Source organism: Nelumbo nucifera, chromosome 1 (assembly GCF_055504915.1).
Source record: "Nelumbo nucifera cultivar China Antique chromosome 1, China Antique-T2T, whole genome shotgun sequence".
In the NCBI taxonomy this organism is placed as follows: domain Eukaryota; kingdom Viridiplantae; phylum Streptophyta; class Magnoliopsida; order Proteales; family Nelumbonaceae; genus Nelumbo; species Nelumbo nucifera.
In genome coordinates, this window is record NC_142649.1 from 62,116,067 (window position 1) to 62,140,634 (window position 24,568).

General features: G+C 40.4%; 1 long non-coding RNA gene across 1 annotated transcript; it reads right to left on the reverse strand.

Annotated features, from left to right (window-relative positions):
* Positions 1–4,736: 4,736 nt before the first annotated feature.
* LOC148803340 (uncharacterized) lies at positions 4,737–6,538 on the reverse strand. Its single transcript, XR_016081299.1, has 2 exons — positions 5,393–6,538; positions 4,737–5,334 (listed from the first exon to the last, which is right to left on the reverse strand). It is a non-coding gene; the product is annotated as an uncharacterized LOC148803340 (long non-coding RNA).
* Between the last annotated feature and the right edge of the window lie 18,030 nt (positions 6,539–24,568).

Sequence of the window (24,568 nt, forward strand, 5' to 3'; positions counted from 1 at the left end):
TCACTTCCATATTCTGAGTTAGCTATTTAAACCTCCTCCTTTCATTAACATAGTTCCATAACCTAGTTTCCTCTTTTTGTAGCTAATTAATCACCAATTTAGAGTCACATTCAACAATCAATTTTCTAATATTTAGCTCCTTTTTTCCTTTCCACACCTAATACAGCCATAATCCCAGCTCTAGGTGAATCACCTCTACTTATTGGCCCTAAAAATAACAACTTTTTCTTCATCTCTGAAAACACCTACAATATCTGAAAGACTAGGTTTACCTTCACTACTCCCATCGAAATTCAGCTTAATGAAACCACCAGCTAGCGAAACCAAAGAGGCCTAATTGTAGCCTTAGAAGGGGCTGGATCAGCCACTTCCTTCCAATTTCTAAGCAAGGCATTTGGAGAAATATCCTCAAAAATCCCCAAGGATTTTATCCAATGCACCACTTTGATGGTAATGACTCAAATTAGAGATTCTCTGATTCTCTCCTTTTTTAGAAAATATCCTTAGATTTCTTTCTTCCTAAACTGTCTAGCAAACAATTGCTCTAGTGCATCTCCATAATATCCAACCCCTTTTCTTTGGTCACCTGATGGAAGAGGAAGCAAACAAGTTTTGTATATTCAGGGGGGGGGGGGGGCGGGGGTGGGGGTCCACCTAAAACCAAATAAAAAGAGAAACAAATCCCAAATAGACAAAACACAGGGACAGGAGATTAATAAGTGATGGCAAGTCTCACAATTAACCTTATAGAGAATGCACTAGTGTGGGGGCAATTAGGTCTTTTTCTTTGAAGTAGGTTACATATGTTGAACCATTCTAGGAAGGCTTCCCAACAAAAAGCTACAATCCCTGTGGAATAGGTTTACCATAGACTAACCTAATAGGAAAATTCTGCCCAAGAATATTAGAGGGTTGAACTAGACTCTTATAAAAGGAAGCACAAGTAAAGGAGCTAGAAGAAGACAAGGTCCAAAGATGACTATTTAGTTTCGATTGATCCAAGAATACCCCTTCCCAAATTTGGAGTAGGGCCAATACATTATTTATGTCAGAGTGTCTAATTCCCCTCCTAAAACCCAAGTCCCAATCAAAACCAGACCTTGGATTAGAAGGAACAAAAAAAAGTTGACATAAGCTCATCTTTAAAAATTGAGATGCAAAACGAGGAAGGAAATTGTTCTTTTAGTGCCGAGTCCCCCACCCAAATATGTTCCCAAAATTTAACAAGATTGCAAGAGCACAATTATACCTGATAAAAGGCTCTCAAGAGGGGTGGAAGAATGTCATGTATGGGTTTCTAAGGGGAAGCTCTTGTAGCCTGAGCCAATACCTCATGCCCTAACCATTAGCTACCAGCCCACGTGTGCTCAAAATCACCTTAACCCATAACTTGTCCCTATCTACTAGAAGTCTCCAAAGCTACTTTCCCAATAAAGCTACATTTTTTATCTTAATGTTTCCTATCCCTAAGCCACTAAAATTCTTACTTCTACTAACTACCTCCCAACTAACTCTAGGGTTCTTTTTCTCTTCCCTTGGCTTCCTTTGAAAAACCCTCATTAGATTTTCCAGCCTTCTACTCACCCTTTTCGGGATTTTGAAAATAGATAAAAAATATACAAGCAAATTAGTGAAGACCTTTCTCTTCCATGAAGCTAATCTTTTGGTGAATTTATTAATCACAAGATTCTAAAAACTACTATTCCTTGAGTTATCTCCCAAAGGTAATCCCAAGTAATTTCATTGGCCATTGAGAAATCGTACATCCCAATATCACTACACATTTTGATATCTCCCTCTCATCCATGTTAACAACCCCCACCACTCAAAGAGTTGAACTGCTAATTTTAGATTCCCAACCCACCTTAAATCATCACCCTCACAAAAAAGGGTAGTGTCATAAACAAATTATAAATCTGTGATCGACACCCTATCCCTAGCAACTCTCCATCCTCTCACTAAGTTTCTAGAGTCTGCCCTAGAGATTAGTCTTCTAAGGACCTTAACAACTAGAGTAAAAAGAAACAGGGAAAGTGGGTCCCCTTGTCTAATTCCTTTAGTAGTAGGAAAGTGATCCACTATAGTTCCATTCACAAAAATAGAGTAATGATGAGTCCTTATCCACATACACCACCTATCTCCAAACCCAAACCTTCTCATCACCTCTTCTAAGAATAACCAATTAACCATGTTATAGGCCTTTTCTAGATCAAGCTCACAAACTAGGTCTTTTTTCCAATTCTTTTTAGTTCCTCAACATTTTTATTAATAATTAAAATTTGATTAATGATCTGCCTATTGTTCACAAAAGCCCCTTGATTTGATGAATGATGGAAGGAAGCATTGTTTTGATCCTCCAAGAAAGCACCTTAGTGATTATCTTATATAAGCCATTTTCCATGCTAATGGGTTTGAATTCTTTTGGATAGTTTGCCCCATTTTTCTTTCACCAAGGCAATGAAAGTGGAATTCAATCTTAGATTTATCACCCTCTCCCAAAAAACTCATTAGAGACCCTTTGAATATCACTTTTCAGAACATCCCAATAATCCTGATAAAATGCCATCGAGTGAGTGTTATACCATCTATCAGCACTTGATTTTTGCTCGGTCCACTGTCTGAACCTCAAATTTATTCCAAACACCTGATCAGATCCTCCTGATCTCTCCAAAACATCAGAAAACCCAAAAATCCCAACTTTTAGCTGTAAAGCACCTAAATCCACAGTTAAATCCATTCGATACAATCCGATGGCCCTAATCAACCATCGTCTACACTTTTACCCTCAGGTCAGATACCGCCATCAGACTCAAGACCTCTCAAAATAACTACCCATAACGTTTCAACTCAAGATTCCTCCGTTTACCCCTTCATTAAGCGAAGATTCCATTCTGATGCCTCTTGTTAGTCTAAACACTCGGAATCCAGATTCCCTTGATCTTAACACACCCAAATCGATAAAACCACACCATTAAACTCCAGATACATCAAAACACCTTTCCATAAAGTTTCAACCCTAGATCCTCCTGTTTCCCCTTCCATCAAACCAAGATTCCATTCTGGATCATCTCATTGACCCAAATTCTTACGATGTTGACCACCCTAGACCAATCAAATATTACCACAAGATCCTAGATACTCTATCTTGTAAAATTTCAGCCAAAAATACCTTTTTTTGCCCTTTCATTGCACCAAGATTCCTTTTCGAGGCTCCAAATTGACCGAGTCAAGCTCTTTCTAGATCTGCTTGATCTGGGCCTATTTGGACCAATATGACCCACAAATCAACCTAGAATGTTCAAAAACCCTACCTTGCCAAATTTCAACAAAAAATACCCCTATTTGACCATTCATCCAAAAAGATTCTATTTCGGCCAATGTCACTGGCCTGCACACGCAAAATCCCCTCTCTACGGCCGGGACCCCTCTCAACCCTCCAATCATTGACCCAAAACCCCCATCATTGAATCAAGCTCGGTTGACTCCTTGGACAGGGTTTGACCCGAATTCGTGAAATTGCCGAAAACTACACTCGGACTTCCCAAAATTTACGAGATTGCCACCTGCCTGATATAAAACTACACTCGAAAGGGGAGGACTGTTTATCGTCTTCAAGCGGAGAACCAGCGGCAACTACTTCCTCTCCAGCCTCTCTTCTATCCCATTTCTCTTCCATTCTGTCCTCTCCCTCTTTCTCTCTTTCTCCGCCTCGCTCTTCTTTCTATATCTCTCTCCATACAACATCTTCGACCACCCCTGGGTGTCTTCCTCACCATTGCAACCTGTTGCATCAGCGGGTTTGAACACAACCATCAGTAACCAAATCATTTCCCCTTGTTTCCTTTCCGTTCTCATCTTTCTCTCATCGATTTTCCCTTTGCTCGTCACCTCTCCCTCTCTCCTCCTTTCTCAGCTTCCTCGAATCATCGAACGACCCCCTGTCTCCATTTTCATCGCCAGCTGAGCAGCGACTCATAGCACTCCATTGCGGCAATCAATATCAGGCCAAAATCCCAATTACGTACTCTGTCATCGTTTCTCATTTTTTTTTCTTTTTTTTTTTCTGGTTTTCCAGTTTTTCCTTTCCTGTATTTTGTCGCGGAATAGCGGCATCCAAGTGGGGTAGTAAGCAGATCCGTTGATGTTGTTTCTGCTGAACTAGTTCCGGCGAAACCTTCATCGCCAATCCAATCCAGCAACAATTATTGTTCTCGGAAGTTTTAATTATCATGTGGATCTAGCCCGAAATTGCTAGCTATTTAAGGAATCAACCGTATTTTTTTACCTGTTTCTTCTTTGTTTGATCGAATTTTCTTCTCGAGTGATTACCATTGCTGGCTTGCCGTCCAGTTCATTCTGTTAATTTGTTATTTCTTCTGTCAGTCGTGTTTATGGCCAACATCAATATGCCATTTCGTCTGCTTTGTTAATTGCTGTTTACTCTATATTACACCGTCTTTGTTTTTAGTTATCTGAGTGCGAATTAGGTAATTGTTTGCTTCTTTTCATTGAATCAGTTAGCTTTCTTAATTTTTAATTTGTTATTTGTTCTGTCAGTTTGAATTAATTCGTTTGACCTATATGCAACAAAAATGTAAAGAAATAAATGTTATATTAGAGACAAGGAGTATATAAAGGGGGAAAGGAATGATTAATTGATGGAGAAGAGGTAATGGATCTGGGATGTCCCGATTTGCCGATTCTGAGGAGTAAAAACAAATAAAAAGAAGGGAAAATTCGGTAATTTGTACTTGCCGAGTGTCAATTTAGTACCTGCACGATAATTTAATACTTAAATTTTCAATTTGTGACAATTTAATATCTGGTGTTAAATTTTTGTCAATTAGAAAATAAAAAATCCTAAATACCCTCAGTTATTTTGATTACCGATTAAAATTACGAAAATAACCCATCATCTATTTCGACCGTGAAAATCACTGTTCATACTTGCATTTACAGAGAATCCGAAAACCAACTCCCTCATGCCAATGGTGTCAAGCGAATGCGCTGCCGAAGAAGACTAATTGCCGGCGTCGAAGAGACAACCAGTGCCAACTAGGTAAACACTGGGTACAAAATTAGAAATAAAAGATGGCGACTGTTTCTTCAGCTCCCTCTGTTTCGCTTTTAACAGTAACTGCCGCTGCAACTTCGGGCATCGGTGGTTTCTCCGCCCGCCCGCGTTCCCTCTCTTTCTTCTTTCCACTTCTCCTTTCTTCTTCTTCTTCTTGGAAAACCCCCCTGATTCGCCGTTTCTTCCTTGCGAACGAAAAGACGCGACGGCGGCGTTTCATCACCGCTGCAACCTGCAACTCGTCACAGCAGTGCGGGGACCTGAAATCGGTTGGGACCGGAGCCAGAAATGATCCCTAAGCAGATCCGGATCGGGGACCTGAAATCGGTTTTGCCTCCTACTGTCGTGGGTCCGATGTGTACGCCGGATCTGTGTGTTCACTCTCCCCTTCTCACAGTGCTCTTCCGTTACCAAATTTTTCGAAGAAAAAAGACGGCCCTGCGATCGTCGATGATTCGACAACAAAAGATCTGAGGCGTCTACTTCGACTTGACTAATTAACTTATTCTCACAGGATTAAACAGGTATCTAGACCTGGACCTGGATCTAAGTTCGAGATATGGATCAAGATCAAGATCCTCCTCTTTCTCCGTTTCGTCTCGATCTCGTCTCTCATGTTCTTCAGATCTGTGACTTCTCGTGCTTTCTTTTTTAAACGGGACGAGGATTTGAAATGTGAGGGCAAAAGTCAGAGCAAAGGTGATGAAACTCCTTAAGGAGTGAACATGCAACTCATCACTGCCATTATAACCGCCATGCCACTGTTGTGACGAGTTACAGGTTGCAACGGTGATGAAACGCCGCCGTCGCGTTTATTCGTTCGCAGGGAAGAAACGGCAAATCAGGGGGTTTTTCCAAGAAGAAGAAGAAAGAAGGAGAAACGGAAAGAAGAAAGAGAGGGAGCGCGGACGGTGGTGTGCCCGAAGTTGCAGCGGCGGTTACTGTTAAAAGCGAAATAGAGGGAGCTTGAGGAAGAGGAAGAAATAAAAGATGGCGTAACTTTTTACCCAGTTGGCCCTGGTTTCTTCGCCACCGGCAACAAGTCGTCTTCTCCGACAACGGTTGAGTAAACAGTGGGCGCAATAACGTTCCAGAGACGGGCAACAGTAGTCGTCCTCCAACAACGGTATTGGATTCTTCGACTTCAACTTTTCCAGCATCCTGTACGATCGTCAAAATCAATGTTTCCAGCGGCGCAGTCGCTTGACACCACCGGCGTGAGGGAGCTGGTTTTTGGATTATGAAACAGTGGTTCCCGTTGAAACAGATGATGGGTTATTTTCGTAGTTTTAATCGGTAATCGAAATAGCTGAGAGTATTTAGTACTTTTTATCTTCTAAATGACGAAAATTTAACATTAGGTACCAGATTGTCACAAATTGAAAGTTATATGGCTACTAAATTGGCACTCAACCTAAATTATAGGTATCTATTGGGAATTTATTATAATGAAAGAAATTCCGCTGTAATAAAAAAAGTGACAAATCAATATGATTAGCATGGGAGCTGGGAAGCATCGTTGGATAGAGAATAGGAGGAAAATGGGCTGCTAAAAGGGAAATAATAATAGAAAAAGTGAAAATAATATTTTAAGAATAAAAAAACATAAGAGCATAAAATATAATAAAAAGAATTTCGTAAAATAGATAAAATCAAATCCGTTGGCAAAAGTGCTTTCTAAGAGGATCAAAGTAGTTCTTCCTTCTCTCATTAGCTAACACAAGGAGCCTTTGTACAGGATAGACAAATCATAGATCAAATCCTCATTGCAAATGAGAGTGTGGAAGAGATAAGGAGATTTGGCAGAAAAGGTTTTGTTCACAAATTGGATTTGGAAAAGACTTATGATTTAGTGGATTGGAATTTCCTATGGGAGGTGTTAAGAAGACGTTGGTTTGGAGACAAATGGTGTAATTGGATAAGATGATGTTTAAGTTCTTGTCATTATTCAGTCTTAGTGAATGGAGTGGTTAAGGACTTCTTTCCAGCCAATAGAAGTTTAAGACAAGGTGATCCACTTTCTCGATTCCTTTTTACACTCGCTGCTGATGTTCTTAGTAGAATGATCTCCAAAGCAGATGAGGAGGGCCACATAAAGGGGTGGAGAATAGGGAGGAGATGTTGTCCATTAACCCATCTTCAGTTTGTAGATGATATAGTTATTTTCTGCGAAGGGAGTGATTTGAGAAAGGTGGACAACCTTAAGAAGTTAACAAGAACCTTTGAGCTTGCCTCCAATCTGAGGATAAACTTTGGCAAAAGTTGTGTGGCTGGAGTAAATATGGAGGATTGGGAGATTGATTCCATTGCTGAGTGCTTAAGCTGCATTACCTCTCTTGGCCTTTGGCCTACTTAGGGCTACCCTTAGGAGCTAACCCTAAAGAAAGCAGTTTCTGGGCCCCTATTGCGAAAAAATTGGCAGCTTGGAAAAAGAATTACATCTCAATAGGGGGTAGGGTGACCTTGATTAGGGCTATACTTGACAACCTTCCAACCTACTACCTATCAGTGTTCAGGATTCCACCAAGGGAAGCTAAGAAATTGGAGAAAATAATGAGGACTTTCTATGGGAATTGGGGGAGGTGAAGAAGGATCATCTGGTTAGATGGGAGATAGTTAATAAACCTATGGAAGAAGGGGGTCTAGGGTTTGGGAATATAGTATTGAAGAATGTAGCCCTCCTAGAGAAGTGGTTATGGAGATGGCCACGAGAGAGAGAGAGAGAGGTTATAACATGAGATGGTGTTTAGCATTGACGGATGCTCAAGAAATGGTTGGAATGCCAGGATATCTCGTTGAGCTACCCTCACAACACATTGGAAAGCTATACATGGCATTCTTCCTCGCTTCCTTAGTTTTATCAAGTATGATGCTTGTTTCGATGATGTTATTAGGTTTTGGGTGGATGTTTGGGTGGGTACTCAACCCCTCAAAGATCGATTCCCATCGCTTTATTCCCTACCCCTTTACAAAAATGAGCCAATTGCAAACTTTCTTCCGAACTTGTTAAGTCCTTTGTCTTAAAACTGGGATTTCGGTTTTTGTAGGGGATTGAGGGATGGCGAGTCAATTTGTATCAGTAAGCTTCTTCATTTACTAGAGTCTGGTTGTTTGGACCCCACTTCTTCTAATCAAAGAGTCTGGACTCCCCTTCCTAAAGGTATTTTCACTTGCTCTTCTTTTCAAAAATCCCTCAGTTCCAACCCCAACTCCTAAGGGTTCCCTTTCAAAGAGTTTTGGGCCTGACCTATCCCTCCAAAGATTGTTGTATTCTATTGGAAAATCAATACCTTGGAAAACTTGCAGAAAAAGAGACCCTCTCTTTGTCTCTCCCCGAATTGGCGTTTCTTGTGCAAGGCCCCGAATGGTGACTGTTTCCATTTTCTGAATTCCTACTCCTTTGCTATAGACTTATGGAGTCGGAGCCTTAGTTTATTTGGAGGTAGGTGGTCTCCGCCAACTAATTTGAGTATGTTATTTAACCCTTCTTTTTTTTGTTTAGCATACTAGAAGAGGCAAGTTCATGTGGAAATGTGTTAGGGCAGCAACCATATGGACACTATGGGAGGAAAGGAATGCAAGAGTTTTCTTAGAGAAGGAAAGAATATTAGAAGAAGTGAATGACTACATTCTAACGAGAGCAATACATTGGTTGAAAACCTTGGAGATATTCAATGATTTCTCTTTTGATGATTTGTAGAGGAGTTGGTTAGTAATGGCTAATACTTCTACAAAGAAGAATAAATTCTTATTAGAATGGGATCCACCGTCAGAAGGTATCATCAAGTTAAATTTTGATGGAAGCAGCCAAGGTAACCCTGTGCCGTCAGGTATTGGGGGTGTCCTGACGAATAAGGATAGCAATATCATCTCCTTATTCTCAGGACCAGTGGGAGTGGGGGACTCTACGAGGGTTGAAATACTAGTTACAGTACAAGAAATTCAGATCGCTAACTAGCCTGGGGTGGAGCATCTCCTAGTTGAAGGGGACTCTCAGGTGGTAATAAGGTGGCTGCTTAACCTAGATGCTACCATTTGGGGCTACAAAGACCTCATAAAAAAGTAAAATGGTTAACTAGGAATCTGAGATTTGAGGTAAAATGGGTAAGTAGGTCAGCTAACACTATGGCTGATTCTTTGGCTAAACAGGGGGTATCCAGGGAGGTCCTTTTCTGTGCTACTTTGTAAGTTGTTATAATATAGTGGAAGCTGTACTTAACTAACCAGGAAAGGTTGCATCTCGTGCTTCTCCTTGGGACATTGTACTATTCTCCTATGCTAATTAATAAATTTCATTCATTTATAAAAAAACAAATAAATAAATAAATAATAAAATAAAAAGAGATAATAACAAATAAAACAAATGTAATAATGAAAATATAATAACAAGTAAAAGAAAATAAAAAATAATAAAAATTGATACAATAGATTCCCTTTTGTGTTGGCTTGTTTTGGTGCCCTGTTCTTATTACCATAATTATTTATTTGTATTTGTTCTTGTTTCGGATGTCATGTGGGCCCCACCTATTGGACCCGGGAGAGGTGTGCCTAACTCCTTCCCTCTCCCACCCGAGTCTTACCCGGACTGGTTTAGTTGATGCCTTGGGTTATTGCAGTCACTATTAAAACAAAACGGTTTTGAAAATCATTCTCGGAGGTCCCATCACCTCCATTTCCGTAACTAATGGGTGGCAACTCCAAATGAGCCCAAGTGTGCCCCCAAATATCAACAAAACAAATAAGAAGAAGAGAAGGGAGGAATGAAGAAAAATTAAAAACTAAAGAGTTCGAAGGAGAAATCTGCGCTCCATGAGAAAGCCAATTTGCCCCTTGGTTTGCTTCTTGGTAAACATGGTGAAATGCAAGGCTTTTAGTAAAAGAATTCCTCATCCTAATGTAGCTTTCAATAGTGCTTCTCATCTTCCACAGGAACTCCACCTTTTGACCGAGACACGAGATGACTAGCTTTGAATCGCTTCCTTAGTGACCATCTTTCTTCCTTATTTCTTTCCTCTAATACTTGATATTCTTTGTGATGTATTAGTATTAATTCTTTTTTTTTTATCAGCAACATAGAATTGATTCATTAAATTAAAAGGTCATGTACAACAAGAAGTTGTGAGTAGACGAAGAGTCCACAAGAAACCCAGTAATTACAACACAATCCCAAGCATAACTCAACAAACAAAGCCACTAGATACAACAAGCACCAAAATAGCCCAAAGGAAGCCCACTAACTATAACATGGCCCAAAGCATGGATTGTCTTTGAACTCCTTGCTTACCTAGACCATTAGCATTGTTGTTAGTTGATCTTTAATCTATCTTATTTGAATTTTTGTGTCTTTAGAAGCCTGCATAAAGTACCTAAGCTCATTCCTTATTCTTCATATTGCTCATTCCCCTTTCTTCAACCATTTTACAACAATTTTTGAGTCCCCTTCAACAATCAATTTGTTAATCCCCAACTCTTGAGCTTTCTCAACACCATATACTATTGCCTTCAATTTTGAACTCAACACATCACCATGCTGAATAGAACCTGAGAACATGGCTATTATATTTCCATCCACTTCCCTAATTACCCCACCAATACCCGATGGGCCAGGGTTTCCCAAACAACTTCATCAAAATTTAGTTTCTTCCACCCAACATCTGAAGGGGACCAAATTTCATTTACAATTGATCTTCTAGAGGCAATATTTGTAATTGTTCTCCGTGATCTAAAGAAGTCTTCTATCTTAAAATCAGAAAAATAAATTTAACGTTTTCACTCAATGTGCCACCCTTAAAGTTGTCAGTTCAATCACAATTTCTCTGCTTCTTCCCTCACCATCAAATCCTTAGATTTCTTTCTTCCCAAATTATCCAAGCCACTGCTGTTCTAGTGCATCTTTTTTTTTTTTTGAGAAAAAGTAAGGCAATTGTATTAATGAGTATAGCTGTAAACATATCTATTGCTGGTCTAGTGCATCTTCCCTTGTGCTAGTATTAGTTTGTTGATAGGTAACCATATAAAAGGAGATGCATTCATTAAATAATGTTGCAATACAATCTTCTAACCACCTTGTAGATGAGGGCAAAGATATGAGCTCCCTAGGATGGGGGAAAACAAAAACATGAATGATAGAAACAAGAAAACAATGTAAAGCTATGAAGGGGAGAGTTTCCCCAATGCAATAATACATAACGAGCGTTAGGTTTACACTAATTGTAGAGGTCCAAAGTAGAATGATCATCAAGGCTGATTTGCAAGGTTCAATTAGAGGGTGGATGGTAAGTAGAAATGAGTTAATCGTAACCCACCTTGAATTTGCTGATTGAGACCTTTGAGAATGTTTCAAAGTTAAATGTGAGCTGGGGGAAAATTGGACCAGTAGGGATCAATTTGGAAGAAAGGGAAATCCTTAGGCTTGTAGGAATTTTGGGATGTAAGGTTAAGAATTTGTCTATGGATCATCTAAGCCTTCTTTCGGGAAGGAATCCAAGGGTAAACAACTTTTGGAAATTGGTGGTAGAGAGATTTACCCAAAAATTGGCCCTTTGGAAGGGGAATTATATTTCTATAAGAGGAAGAATAACCTAAAGCTACTTTAGCGAATGTACCCACTTATCTTCTATCTACCTTTTGTATTCCTTCTAGGATAGCTGATTAGTTTAGAGAAATATGTGAGGACTTCTTGTGGGAGTTGGGAGAGAAAAAGATCACCTAATGAAATGGGAATGGGTTTGTAAACCTTAGGAGAAGGGAAACCTAAGAATTGACAGTCCAATTCATAGGGATACACCTTTGTCAAGTAAGTGGTTGTGGAGATTTCCTCTTGAAAGATGGAGATTATGGCACAAGATTTGCAATCACCCAACAAAAAGCTTTAACCATGGGAGGAGAACCCACCCAAAATGTCTTTAGCAGAAAAAGGCTAAGAAGATGAGTTTGATATATTCGTTTTTTTTTTTTTTTTTGATAAGCCATGGATAACTTTCAAATAAATATGCACAAAAAAATGAACCATTTGAGTTAGGACAACAAATTCGCTTATTAACCTCAGATGGGGATAGGAAAACACCTTTTATAGCCTCTCAACCTCAAGTTTTAGGATAAAACCCTATTGCCAAATGAGACTAAGTAAGAAATGATTTTGTTTTTATTGGAGAAAGCAATGATTCTAGAATTCCCTTTGCTCAAAGGTAATCCCATAATAGGATCATGTCTTATATGCTGTGAAAATGTAGTCGCAATTGAGTTGATGCTCTTCTAAGGGCACAACAAGGTGGCACTTTTAGATGATCCCATGTCCTATCCATTCAAATTGATTTCATATTTTCTCTTGATTATTGAATGCCATAGTGAATTGCCTTAAATAGGAAACCTCAACAACATTTCCATAGAAAATCTATATTTTTATGTATTAATCTCCCAGCCGTAATCCCCTTTTTCCTCATTCCTACACACTATTTCCTGAGTTGTTAGATGTTCTTTTTTATCATGGCTTGGTTCCATAAGAAGTCCCTGATGAACTTTCCAATTCTCTTTACTACCTTGGTAGTTGCCTTAAAACTAAGAGGAAATAGACAGGAAGGTTGAGGAATGTGGATATGATTAATATGATCCTCTTCTCTAAAGAAAAGTACAACCTTTTATGTTAGACATGGTGGTATTTGACATTGTATGTTTTTTCCCCTGGAACTGAGTATATGGTGATATTCTAGTGTTTGCCTTTGATCTAGAAATTGACTTATACTTTGCTTGTATTTTACTAATTTGAATTGAGTCAATAGGTACATGAATGAACAAATTGCTGCCAAACAACGGTCAGATAGTTCCAAAGGGGTGTATGTATTTTTCTAATATGAACCCTTAGTCGGCCATCCTAATCCATTGAAAGAAGGCTAGGAGCTGTTTTGTAAAGGCCTCTTAAGTGAAGTTGTTCTTGCATTAGAGGTTGAAGTTTTAAAGAACCCTAATAATGTGAAAGGTTGGAGGTTACTTGGAATAACACATGCAAAAAATGATGATGGTCAACAAGTTATGTGATTTTCTGGACCTTAAGCTATATTCAAAAAAGCACCTATATCACTGTAACATCTTTTTGGATTTGTTTCCTTAGACTCATATAATGATTATTTGGTTCTATTTCTAGCGTGCTACTTTTCTCTCTTTTTGTTTAGAGTTAGTAGAAAAGGAGAAAAAAATAATCTGATTTGATAATTGTGAAAAAGAAGAAGGAAGGAAATAGTTCTTAGTGAGAAGAAATGAAGAGAAGGAGAAGAAAAGATGGGGAGAAGCCAATAATTATCTGGCCTCCCCACTTATTATCTTATATACTCATAAAAAAGATTGATTACAAAGACTAATATGCCCTTAAAGGGGTAGCTACTATTCATAACATAAAAACAACTCCAAAAAAATAACATAAACTAATGGACCTTAGGCCCATTAACAATAACTAATGATTATAAATAAGAAAATCATAAGAAATTGCTGAATCTTAACACTCCCCCTAAAGTTGGGAGTTGATGTCATACATTCCCAACTTGCGTAGATCATGTTCAAGCTTATCTCTTGTAACTCCTTTTGTGTGAACATTAGTTAACTGTAAATCAGATGCAACATATGATAGACACACTTCTCCAAATGTCATCACTTCTCTTATTAAATATCTATCCACCTCTCTATATGCTTTGTTCTATCATGCTGAACAGGGTTACAAGCAATGTTAGTTGCTGCTTGATTATCATAGTACAACATCATAAGTGCTTCTGCACCAACTCCAATATCTCCTAATAAAGATTGAACCGAGAGAAACTCTGAAACACCATATGCCATAGCTCTATATTCAACTTCTGCACTTGACCTGGCTACAATTGGTTACTTCTTACTCTTCCATGAAATTGGATTGCCTCCAACAAGAGTGCATACTCTTGATGTAGATCTCCTATCATCAAGGCATCCTACCCTGTCAACATCTCTTTAAGCTAATAGCTTTAAATGTCCATGGTTGGCAAACAATATCCCTCCTCTTGGAAGCCTTTCAGAAAGACAAGAATCCTGTCATTGGCTTCCTAGTGTTGAATTTGTGGGGTATGCATGTATTGGTTAACCGCATTAACTACATAAGAAATATCTAGTCTTGTCATGCACAAGTATAACAACCGGCCCACCATTCTTTGATACTTCTCAACATCCTTTACTAGCTTACCATCTGAACCATTAATTCTGTGATTTTGGTTAATGGGTGTATCAACTGGTTTAACCCCAAGTTTTCCTATCTCCTGAAATATGTTCAACACATATTTCCTTCGGGAAATGAAGATTCTATGTTTTGACCTTGCCACCTCAATGCCCAAAAATACTTCAGCTCCCTAAGATCCTTAATCTAAAACTCCTGGTGTAAGTTTTGTTCAAAGCATCAATCTCACTTAGGTCATTTCTTGTGACTATAATGTCATCCACATACACTATAAACACTAACACCAATGGTCCCCTTCTCTTCACAAACAAGTATGCTTAGATTAGGTTTAAGTATAACCAAACACAATCTACATATCTTTCCTTTGGTCACATCACTATAAAACTAGTTAGAACGTCTATGAACACCTCTTCCTACAAATCTCAATTAAGAAAAGCATTCTTTACATCAAGTTGGAAGAATGACCAACCTCCAACAGATAATTCCAAAGCATAATCAACCTCCCTATGCTATCATAGGTGCTATCATTTAAAAAACTAAGAAGCATAACGTAATGGAGCAGGCAAAGTAGGTGGAATAATTGGACTACACAATGAAGTAGGTAAAGGAGCTGGAACAGGAAATAGTATAGGTTGCTCATTTACTTCCCCAAAACACTTCCCCTGAGAAACAATATCAAAAAAGAATAATTTAGACTAAAAATGGTGAAATCCATGGTAACTTACTGCCTCCCTAACATTGGATCATAACAGCAATACCTCTTTTAATTTCCTACATACCCGAGGAATACACACTTCTTTGCCTTAGGGTCCAACTTCAAGCATTGAGGACCAAGGATATTGATAAAGCATGCACATCCAAACACCCTCAATGGAAAGTGAAACATCTCCCCCTCAAGAAAAAGAAGACTGAATGGAATAGTGTATTTAGGAACACGAAAGGGTATCCGATTAATAAAAAAGGTTGTTGTGAGAATTGCATCACCCTCAGTGTATGTTCTTCCTTTTTGCTACACCATTCTGTTGTGGAGTATGTGTACAACTGCTTTGATGGACTTCTCCATGCTCTAATAAATATAGTGTTTAGAAAATTGAATTGGATTAACTGATTAAATTGTGACCCAAGGTCTTGGCTAGTTCGGTCACACCCCAATAACTAAATTTACTAAAAACCCAATGAAAACCGATTGATCGACTGGTTTAACAGGAAAACCAGTGGTTTCATGAAACCGATCGAGCCATTAAATACTTAAAATTTTAAAATGAGCTTGAGAGATTTGAACCCATGATCTCTTATTTCCATATATTGCTTAATTACTACTAGTTCACCTCTTTATTTATGCAATTTAATGACTATTGCATATATTACTTTATTATACATGTACTTTCAAGAAAATGTAAATTATGAGACTTGAATCTTGGTCATTTGCTTTAAAAATCAAGGAATTTTCCATCCATCCACCATATTTAAGTTTATTAAAAATTGTAAAATATATTATATATAGTATTTATATAACTTGTAGTATATATACATATGCCAAATCATCACGATTCGACCCTGGTTGAACCTCTGACCCTTGAATAATGAACCCCTCCCTTCTCCAGTTATATGTCTGATCCAATTCTCTGAATATTGAATAAATATGATGCCAAGTTTTTCTCAAAATATTCCTTAGCATTATCTGATTTGAACACCTTCAATCATACTTCAAATTGTGTTGACACCATTTGGTGGAACTGTTATACCAAGGTACCTCATCATGAGATCTCATCAAGTATACCTAAGTCATCCACAAACAATAGAAAGTAATGGTAGCCACCCATAGAAGGAACATGATATGGTCTCCAAATATTAGTTTGAACAATATAAAAAACTGAAGAACAATTAAACTTTTTAACCGATTCATAATTTACACACTCAAATGGCTTTTTAACCTTCACACCCCAAATTAGATAACTTAACAGACTCAAATGGCTTTTAAAACAAAAAAAAAAAAACACAAAGAACCAAATGACAAATGTTTTAACCGATTATACCAAAGCATAATCTAACCCACTAACTTTGACTCATTACTTTTGCTGACATGATGACTATGATGACTGTGAAGCACATTAAGAAGGTAGACTCCATTCACCTCACAACCACTCCCAATTGTCCTCTTTTACTCTAGATCTTGTAAAATACAATGACCATGAGGAAAAAATACTGAACAATTCAACTTTTTGTCAAATTGCTCACAGATAAAAGGTTAGTAATCAATCTAGGAACATGCAATACAGAAGGCAGGGTAATGGTATCAATTATTTTGACAAACCCCTTTACAACAATGGGAACATGGGAGTGATCAGCTATGGACACTCTATCTTTATTAGAGTAGAGGAGGTGGCATGATGAGAAAATGGTGAAAATATTGGTCATATATTTTGAGGTTCCTAAGTCTATAATCTAGGGAGGTCTCCCCTTACCTATAGTGGAGGCATAATTTGCAATGCCATATGAATTACCTATATGTTTGAATGAAGTAGAATGACTAGCTCATGGGCCACTTGCACCTTGCTATCCACCCAATGAAGAGTTGGAATTAGTTGTATCTCTCTAACTCAGAAACTTCCCATATCTCTCCAACTTGGCCCTAACCCCAACTGACTCCAAAGAAGCTGTGGTAGGTGGTCCATATAAGTCTCCAGCCGCTACCATAATCCATGTCTTGATTCTAAGCTGACTTGGTATAAGGTGTGGATGATGCTTCCAATAGGTTGTGGCATAAGGTTATTGAAATCATTCACGAACTGATGAATAACAGCTGGGATGCAAAGGTAGTTCTAACATCAACCTTGAACTCTCCTTGGAAAGCAATTCAAGAGGTATACCCAACCTTTTTCAACTTCATTATATTTGGTGTGGGTTATGGTTCTAGGGTTCTGTTTTGGAAAGATCTTTGGTTGGGTGATACTCCTTTCCATTCCCTTTACCATGATCTTTACTCGGTTTCTAATTATAAGCAGCTACTTGTTTCAAGTTTCATCACATTCTGTCAATCTGGTGTGAGTTGGGACTTTGGTTTTAAGAGAGGTTTGAGGGATAATGAGTATGAAAGCTTTTTACGGTTGTTTGACATTCTCAAATCAGCTTTTCTAGTTCAATCTTTGGCGGACACTAGAGTTTGGTCTACCTCTTCTGATGATTCCTTTTCCTGTGCTTATTTTTTCAACTCCTACCTTCTTGGACTCCTCCCCCAGTGGATTCTTCAAATTAAATTTTGATGGAAGTAGCATTGGCAATCCAAGTCCATCAGGTATTGGGGGTGCTATAAGAACTGAGGACGGTCAAGTTTTAGCTATGTTCTCGGGGCCAATTGGAGTGGATGATGCTCTACGGGTTGAGATCTCAGTTGTCTTAGAAGGAATTCGAAGGGCTAATGAGCTAAACATCACTAAACTAGTTATAGAGGAGGACTCCAAATTGGTGGTGGGTTAGCTAAAAGATAAAAAAATGCTAGTTTTTGGACTTATAGCTATGAGAAAAGGAAAATCAAGTGGCTGACTAAAGATATTGAAGTTAAACTAAAATGAGTGAAAAGAAGTGCTAACTTCTTTGCTGATTGGTTAGCCAAACAAAGGGTGACTAAGGACTCAATGTTTTGGGCTATCTTGTAATCTTGTCTTGTTTTTTTGCCTCAAAGTGGGGAAGTAAGAGTTTTTATCTCCCTTTCTCCTATAATTAATTATCTTTTATTAATGAAAATTAACCTGTGCTTTTTTGTTGGTTGTAATCTGTATGTAGCACTAACTTGTGCTTTTTTGTTGGTTGTAATCTGTATACAACTTTCTCTTAATTTAATAAAATTAATCCTTCTTTGCTGATAAAATAAATCCGAGTTACCTATCAAAAAAATACATTTGTTAAATTTTGAAAGGGCTTGTCCCCATTTGAAATATCTTAATCTTTCCAATATCTTATTGTTATGATTGTTTGAACTCTTACTTACATATTTCCCTTTTGTGATAAATGAACTCTTACTTTCTGATACGGGGCATATGATTTGTAAGAAGGGATATCGATCAATACACACTGATACACATTGTGCCCATTCAGTAATCTCTATAAAAATGCGAATGAGGTGACATTTAGATTCGTTGTGTTTCCAAACCAGTAAACCACGTTACATTTCATGATATAAAGTAAAATAAAATAACTTTTATTAACTTTTTTTGTTCACATGTAATTAAAATAAAAACACATATTTATATTTAACAACTTTAACTAAAAATTAAAAAACATAATATTTAAAAATAGTATTTTATAAACTAATAAAATAAATAATGTATCAAATCCACATTTATATAAAAAAGGTAATTTTAATATCAAGAAATTTATGCAAATAGAATATTAATAATAGAACAGTTCTGTAATTTTTTTGTTGTCAAAACGGGTTGTCCGTTCGAACCATCGACCCAAAAATCGATGGGCAGAACAGTTCCGTTTTCAGGTCTTTATGAGTCACATGCTCGAATGACATAACATGTATGGTACTATTTAATGTACATCACACACTCAATTTTTTGCTTGTAATTTGTGTTGTTAGAATGGGTCGTCTATTCGAACCAGACGATCAAACCATCGACCCAAAAATTGGTGGTTAGAATGATTCCATAATTTTTTTGCTTCTAATTTTTATTGTTAGAACGGGCCATCCATTCAAACCAGATGGTCGAACCATCGACCCAAAAATCGAACGATCGAAACTTATGTTTCAAAGAATATATATATATATATATAATATATATTAAAGGGAAATACTGCCATTTGGCGAAATGGAAGACCACCCCTTTCCCTTTAATATATATACTAGTGGAGGGGCCCCTGCGAACATTGCCATTTGTTACATTAAAAAAAGACAATGGTTTTTTAATAAGAAACTTGCAATTATAAGTACTCAAGTCTTGAAACTCGTATAAAGACTTAAAAGAGATCATCATGTGCTCGTTTTTTAAATATTGCTTCAACAGAGCATCTTATATAAAAAAACATGACCATATAGTGATAGTTCTGAGTTCTACTTCATAGATGTCCTTTATTTCACACTGAGAACTCCTAGTTGACCTGAACGGTAGGACTGTTCAGCCCGGGAACCGTCCAGACAACCGATTCTGTTTTACCCTAAACCTGGTCCCTGGCCAAAAACTGTTGAATCGGTCAACGACCCATTGACCTAGGCAATCAAACCGTCGACTCGTTGACCCATTCAATGGTTTTTGGCGATTTTTTTTTTAATTTTTGTTGTTAGAACGGGTCATCCGTTCAAACCGGATGGACGAACTACCATTTTTTTTTTATTTTTTTAATTCAGAACCATCCAGGAATCCTAGTCCCTGGCCAAAAATAATTGAATCGGTCAATGACCCATTGACCCTAGCGGTCGACCCGTTCAATACTTTTGGCCTTTTTTTATTTTTTTAATTTTTGTTGTAAAAATAGGTCATCCGTTCGAATTGGAAGGTCGAACCATCGACCCGAAAACCAGTGGCCAAAACGGTTCCATTTTTGGGTTGTATGAGTCACACGCTCGAATGACATAACACATATGATATTGCTTAATAGACCACACATACTCAATTTTTTTTCTTGTAATTTTTGTTGTCAGAACGGGCCATCTGTTCAAACCGGATGGTCGAATCGTCGACTTGAAAACCAGTGGCTATAATGATTCCATAATTTTTTGCCTGTAATTTTTGTTGTCAGAACGAGTTGTCCATTCGAATAGGACGGTCGAATCGTCGACCCAAAAACTGGTGGCAGATAAGATATATAAGATTCCTTATGTTTGTTTCTTGTAATTTGAGAATTTTCAATGAAAAATCTTTTATATATGCAAAACAGGAGAAATGGGGGTGATAAGACAAGAAGAGAGGAGGTGATAGTCACCCGTGGAGATGCCATTTACTGAACGTCTAGGCTGCCAGGAATCCATGTTTTGTATAAATAGATATATATATAGATGGTAGGGTTGTCAATGGGTCGGGTTGGACCCAACGGACCCAAACCGATTGGGTCAGTTCTGGTTTTAGGAATTGGAGCCGAGGGGTTGTTCCAGTTTTTGATATATTGTTTCTGTTCTTATCGGTTTGGAACAAACTCGACCTATGCTATATATATTAAATAAAATAATATTACATACATAATGTTTTTAGTAGGTTTTTTATAATCGGGTTTGAAGTAGGCGCATTTGGCCGACCCCTACGGGGTTGATGCGTGTCAAACCAGATGGCACCAACCTGAGCGTAACATGGGGACACTCAGGGCTCAGGCACAGACCGGACGGACCCAACTACTCCTAGGCTACTCTGGCTATAAATACGAAGCACCCTCACAAGGTAAGGGGCTAGACTTTCTGCACTCGATTTGGAGCTTGAGTAATCTCTAAGCATTACTTCCCTTTGGAGAACTTAAGTGCTATTTAAGTCCTCGTCAGAGTCCTTGCCACGGGTACCCGCCCGAGGCCTCTGACACCTCTATCCTTGTAGGACCTCCTTTAGACCCCTTGCACATCGCACTCAGTACTTGCCTTCGCCTCCTACAGTATCCGAAGAAACCTTCTGCCTCAGACAAAGTCCTCGATCATGGCTTCCCCTCCTTCGGACCTTCGAAGCCCTCAGCCATTTCCACTGAAGCTCGAAAGTGAAATTACCTTGTTGTCATCAATCGATACGAGCATCAACAATTGGTGCCATCTGTGGGAAATGTTGCTAAGATGATCCCCAAAAGCATTAAGAACTAAACCCTCCCCAGCTTCAAACACCATGGTACGAAGAGCCAGGGACGCTTAGAACCTGGTTACAAATGAGCAGTTCCAGGCAGTCCTCAATCGTCTAGAATACTTCACATAGCGCGTGGAGCAAGTATGCCCCCAGGTAGGAGGTCCCCCCCGAGGTGACCGCCCCGCCGCGGTGTCTAAACACTAGGGTCGACACGAGTAGGACGAACTACCAGCCCTCGGCCGAGCCAATACTTAGGGGGCCGAGCCCTCTGAGTCGGGCAGCAGCCGACCCTTTAGCCCACCTTGGAGGAACGAAAGGCTTCCTAGCCGAAGGGAGGAAGAACTAGTGGTGTTCGAAGGTAGCCGCTAGCCCTCCGAATAGCACCACCATCGCAGAAAGGACAACACCCGGGACGAAGGTGGGCGCTTCGGCCCTCACAACGCCCATTCCAGGGCCAAGGGCCGATGCCACGCCTCTCCCCCTCTAATTTATGACCTTTGCGACATCCTAAACGACTGCCATGCCAGACGGGAGATGCACGGTCCCGCCTCGGAGCACTCTGGAGTTTGAGCCGACCCCCATTGTGCTGGTGAAGACAAAGGGGGGCACAAGCTCCCACCAACCCTCGTATCGCGGAGCTGCAAGCCGAGCTCGGGGCCATCAGGGATGAGATCCGACAAGTTCGCAAAAGTTGAGCTGATGCCTCGGCTGACCAAGGCAATCAAACGGGGAGGATGGACACCTTCACCCCAGACATCATTTTGGAACCTCTTCCCCAGCACTTCAAGGCTCTCATGCTGGAGACATACGATGGGAGCTCCGACCCGGATGACCACTTGAAAGGTTTCAAAGATCTCATGATACTCTATGGGTATTCCAACTTCTTGACGTGTCGAGCCTTCTAGGCCACCTTCAGGGAGCAGCTTGGCATTGGTTCTCCAGCCTCTCACCTTGGTCAATCAGCTCATGGGAGTAGTTTACCAGCCTATTCCTTGTCCGCTTCATCAGTAGCAAATGATGCTAGAAAAGTGTAGTCTCGTTGATGTCAATTAAATAGAAACAGGGCGAGAGTCTGTGGTCTTACATCGACTGCTTCAAGAAGGAAGAGCTCGAGGTCCATGACCTCGACCCCATGGTCTCTATGCGCACTGCCATTAATGGGCTCCGCGTTGGCTTGGCCCTCAAGTCCTCGATTGACAAGACCCCGCCAAAGACGAAGCTAAAGTTCCTCAAGAAGGCCCATAAGTATATTGCGGCCAAAGAGGCTTCGATTAGGGACCACTAGAAAAGGGAAGCTGAGCGTGACAATAGACCCCCTAAAAAGAAGAGGAAGGGCGGAGAAGAGGCTGGCGCCTTAAGCAGTTCGTAGGAGAAGAAGCTGGCGCCTCATCCTCCCAGCAGCACCACCAGCAAGTGGCGGGCATCATCGATGTCATCGTCGGGGCATGGCCTCGGGTGGGGCCTTGGCCTCGGCCCGCAAAGCCTACTCCAGCCAGTTGAACATCCAGGGGCCGTTCCCGAAGAAGCAGAAGTACCTGGACGCTCCGAAGAAACCAATTTGTCCGAAAGCCCTCATCTTCACCGACGACGACTTGAAGGCGGTCATAGTCCCCCACGACGACGTCCTCTTCTACAACACCTTCGAAAGGATGAAGCTCGCGTCCGAGCGGCTCTAGCCAGCTGACGTTTACCTCGTCGGCTTCTCCGGTACTGTCATCAGACCGGAGGGAAAGATCAAGATCACCCTACCCATCACGATAGGGACTGAACCAGACCAGGTGACTTGGATGCATGAGTTCCTGGTAGTGAAGGTTGGATCCCCCTACAATGCAATAATGGGGAGGCCAACCCTTCACGCGCTGAGGGTAGCCATGTCTTCCTACCACCAAGCCCTCAAATTCCCCACCGAGCACGACATCGAAGTTGTTCATGGGAACCAGCAGATCGCCCGCCAATGCTATGTGGTAGTGTTGAAGGGCAAGAACAAGGAGGCCCTATCACTGGAGGGCCTCGACCTCAGGGAGGAGCCTGCGAGCCGAGGCCAACAGGCTAGGGACCTCATCTCGGTTGCCTTGGACGAGGCAAACCCTAAGAAGATAGTTCGCGTCGGGTCCAACCTTCCCCTTGAACGCCTATCCGAACTGGTAAGTTTCCTTAGAACTAACGCCGACGTCTTTTCTTGGTCCGCCATTGATAAGCCCGGAATTGACCCCTTGGTCATTACTCACAGGCTGAGCGTGGACCCGAGCTCTAGGCCAGTTCAACAAAAGAAGAGGAACTGTGCACCAGAGCGATGGAAGGCTATAGGAAAGGAAGTTAACAAGCTCCTCGATGCTGACTTCATCCATGAGGTACACTACCCTAATTGGTTGTCAAATGTGGTTTTGGAGAAGAAAGCTAACAGAAAATGGTGGATCTGTATTAACTTTACAGACCTTAACCGAGCCTGCCCGAATGATAGTTTTCCTTTACCGAGGATAAAACCCTCGTTGATGCCACTACAGGGAACGATCTACTTGGCTTCATGGATGCCTTCTCCGGATACAACCAAATAAAGATGCACCCTGAGGACATGGAGAAGCCCTCATTCATCATCGAGCATGGTACATAATGCTACAGAGTGATGCCATTCGGCCTCAAGAATGCAGGGGCCACCTACCAATGCCTTGTCAACAAGGTGTTCAAGAACCAGATGGGGAGGAACATCGAACCATATGTAGATGACATGGTAGTGAAGAGTCTGAGAGCTGAATCACACACCTCGGACCTGGTCAAGACCTTTGACACTTTACGTAGTTTCAACATGAAGCTTAACCCAAGCAAGTGTAACTTCGGAGTCACCTCGGGAAAATTCTTGGGCTTCGTCATCACCCAAAGAGGCATTGAAGACTACTCGGACAAGATGCAGGCCATACTACACATGGCACCCCCTGGTCAATGAAGGAGACTCAAAGGCTCACCGGCAGAATAGCTGCTCTCAACCGCTTCATGTCAAAGTCGACTGACCACTGCATTCCCTTCTTTTGTGCGATCAAGAAGATGAAAGATTTCTAGTGGAAGGAGGAATGCCAGCGCGCTTTCAACGAACTAAAGCTATACCTTGCCTCACCTCCCCTCCTCGCATGGCCGGCCTCAGGGAAAACCCTGTAATTATACTTATCAGCGGGGAGACAAGGCTGTCAACTCGGTCCTGGTACAAGATGATGGCCCTCAGCTCGCCTGGCCGACCTTAGGGAAAATTCTGTACTTATACTTATCAGTGGGGGACAAGGCCGTCAGCTCACCTGGTCGGCCTCAGGGAAAACCCTGTACTTATACTTATCAGCGGGGGACAAGGCCATCAGCAAGGTCTTCTACGACGCTGAGACCAGGTACCCCAAAGTGGAGAAGTTAGCCTTCACCCTCGTTATCTTGGTCAAAAAGCTCAGACCGTACTTTTAAGCTCACACCATTATGGTTCGGACAAATCAGCCCCTTAAGGTCGTCCTCTCCAAGCCTAAGACCTCGGGACGCTTGCTCAAGTGGGCAGTCAAACTGTTTGAGTTC